Here is a 3,693-nt window from a genome sequence, read left to right as displayed (position 1 = left end):
TTTTTATGAACCCCTACACCACCACCCCTCTTCGAAGGACAAATATATTTTTGTTTTTTTACAGCTTTTCTGCTACATTTTTACATACATATTTTGCATGCACATTTTGCATACATGGTACTTCTATATAAAGCAGTCACATAACAAGAATACTTTACCAAACATAAGCTCTTTAATAACAAACCCTCAGCCACTCTCAGCCCATCCCACCTATCATCATAGACCACATTCGTTTGGTTTCCATGTGCCATATATTTTTCAATTGTGCTGTGATGTTTTACATATTTTTTTTACCTTCCTAATTGTATAGTATCCACAGATTGTGAGCTAAAGATGAAAACCTTTCCTACGAGTATTATTATATTATTTATTGACTGACTATGGAGTTCTAAATCTCCCAACACTGCTATTTGTTAGGTTAATTTGAAGTGCAAGTTGTGACCTGTGACCAGAAACACACTACATAGGGGTAATACCAGAACAAATTATATATTGATTCTCTCTCTTCGCAGCAAAATCTACAGAGATGAGATTGTTGCATGCGCCATATGTATAGCATTCTGTTGGTGGCAAGAATTCTATATAATAATTTAAATAAAAAACTAAAACTAAACTTATATGCAGATGATGAGTAAACTGCCTGCTACTCAGGCCTAAAAGCTAGAATATGCATATAATTAGTAGATTTGGATAGAAAACACACTGAAGTTTCTAAAACTGTTTGAATGATGTTTGTGAGAATAACAGAACTCATATGGCAGGCAAAATCCTGAGAAAGAAATCCAACCAGGTTTTTAAAAAATCTGACACAGCGGTTGCATTAAGGAGAAGTAGACCTAAAATTCCATGCATAACACTTGTATCTTTTAGCAATGTTTATTATGAGTATTTCTGTAAATTGATGTGTCTCTCTGCAAAATCACTGGATGTTTTGGAACTACTGAACATAACGCGCCAATGTAAACTGAGATTTTTGGATTTAAATATGAACTTTATCGAACAAAACATACATGTATTGTGTAACATGAAGTCCTATGAGTGTCATCTGATGAAGATCAAAGGTTAGTGATTAATTTAATCGCTTTTCTGATTTTTGTGAGCCCTCTCCTTGGCTGGAAAATGGCTGTATGGTTTTCTGTGACTAGGTGCTGACCTAACGTAATTGTTTGTTGTGCTTTCGCTGTAAAGCCTATTTGAAATCGGACACTGTGGCTGGATTTCCAACAAGTTTATCTTTAAAATAGTGTAAAATACTTGTTATGTTTGAGGAATTTTAATTATGAGATTTCTGTTGTTTTGAATTTGGCGCCATGCAATTTCACTGGCTGTTGGCGAGGTGGGACGCTACCGTCCCACATATCCCAGAGAGGATCTTTAAAAAAGTATACTCGGACTGACCAATGTAGATAGTTTCAAATACATGCAACATAAAAAGTTACATATTACAAAATGTAAATTTGAAATATTTTGGACATCAGAGCAACCTTGAAGGGAGTTTTATTTGAGTCCGAAAATGATGTTCATATGATTGGTAAGATACACAAAACCTTGCAGAGAGAATGTCCAACTGACAATCTCTTAGAAAAAAATATAAACTATGGGAACCAAGACTTAAAAATAATTGATGTTGACACAAGATGGAGTGAAAGTTAGAGCATAACTAATGTAAATGTATGCTTAATTCAGTATAAGCTAATCTATAGAATTTATTATACAAGAGACAAAATTCACAAATTCTACAGCACAATGGCAAAGTCATGTCTTAAGTGTAAAACTAATAATAACGCAATAATCTATGCTTTCTGGGAATGCTATAAAGTCGAGAAGCTGTGGGGGGGGGGGGGGGGGGGGGGGGGGGGAAGGTTGGCTGTCAGAAGTATTACAATGTAAACTTACTTTAAATTCATCTTCTGCATATTTTAAGACATGGCATATGGGGTTATAGTGAGATTCCCGATGGGTTTGAAGATTCTCTTCTCATCACTCATCTTGAAAAAAAACATATACTAAAAACTTGGAAATCAATCAATCCACCATCATTATGACAATGGAAAAAATAAAATGTTATTTAAAATATTGGACGTGTGTGGGTTACGGAGAGAAACTAAATGAAGCATTTTCAAGCCATTTGGCGGAAAGTGATGCGGGCGCTGAAGATGGGGGTGTGTGCTAGTGGGTCTGGCCAGGTGTTCTGTAGATGATGTTTGTATGATGTTGTCGTTTGTATGTTTTGTATTGTTTATAAATTATCAAATACAATTGTAAAAAATATATAATTAATCTAAATACAAATTATCTTCATATTCCTAAATGTATTTTGTCTCGTTTGTTTTATTGTTCAACATGTTGCTTTGGCAATACAAATATGAACTTATGTCACTATGTCATACCAATAAAGCAGTTTGAATTTAATTGAATCAACTTTAAAGAGAGAGAGAGAGCGAGAGAGCGTTGACATTGGTTAACAACCAAACAGCCATTGCATACACAAGCACATAGCATAGTCATAGCGACTTCTACACACGCACAATTTATTTTGTGCTTATGACACCACATGAATGCTAGGTTTTCCTAATCCACCACTCCCCCCCCCCACCCCACCCCACCCCCCATCCCTCCTCTCAACCCTTCCCCTGTGTTCCCATGCGGCCCTCTCCCCTTATCACTCCGATGTGCCCCCGTTTAGGATCCGCCCACTCAAGGCCGTGTAGTTGCCATGGTTTCTGCCAAGAAAACTTTTATCTTACATCAATGCTTCACATTAACCCACCACTGAAGAACACATACCAACACACACGCTGTGTACTCATCATACCGGCACTCTAAGAGGAATACAGCAAGTAAGATATATTTTGGGATAAGGAAATATGTGCATCATATCACTATACTGCCTTGGTATCCATCATGCATGTACAGGAAATATCCTCAGAACTAAGTGACTCATAATGTGTCATACCGCACACCTGTCGACTAGGGAACTTTCATCTTCTCTTCAAAGGCTCAGTAGACCACTGTACTGTGAATCTGTAAATCTAAAAGAAATGTGTACTTACTTTAGGATAAGAAAGGTTTAGAATCCATACCAATATACTTTCAGAATGTAATCGTTATGAGTCTGTAATTCTTTATCAACATCTCAACAAAGTCTCAGTCAATGGAAATCTCGTCTCTTCTGTCTTGCATTGAAGCAACTGTAGATTCCATTTAGATTGCATTTATCTCATTCCATTAATGAGTATATTTCTTTCCCCCAGAATACATTTAATTGGCTCCCTGATTATTAGGATACTGTTTCCAGGTCCATGATTACTTCCTCAGCATGAAATCTAAATGAGATTCTGAGAGAAGAAGAAACACGTAGCCTATCATGAGTGGCTATTTGCTGGCGGTTTAACAAAAAACTTCTGAAAATGTCTTTAATGCTTTTCAATAAAATAAAAGGAGTACACTGATATCATTATTTTGGGGGACATATTGAGTGTTGTGGATTCACTTAATAACAAGCATCTATTCATGTCGTCGGCAACATGAAACGACACAACATTTACGATATCCAGTAACAATCCAATGACGTACAGTATTGTCATTCATGTGCACTTTACATTACAGCACAGAATTTTACTGAAATTAAGGGGTATCTTTGCAACTACTTTAATGCATCATGTTATGTAAAGTGCTACGCTACTATCACAC

Source organism: Oncorhynchus clarkii, chromosome 30 (assembly GCF_045791955.1).
Source record: "Oncorhynchus clarkii lewisi isolate Uvic-CL-2024 chromosome 30, UVic_Ocla_1.0, whole genome shotgun sequence".
In the NCBI taxonomy this organism is placed as follows: Eukaryota; Metazoa; Chordata; class Actinopteri; order Salmoniformes; family Salmonidae; genus Oncorhynchus; species Oncorhynchus clarkii.
Note: the sequence above shows the minus strand (reverse complement) of the source record.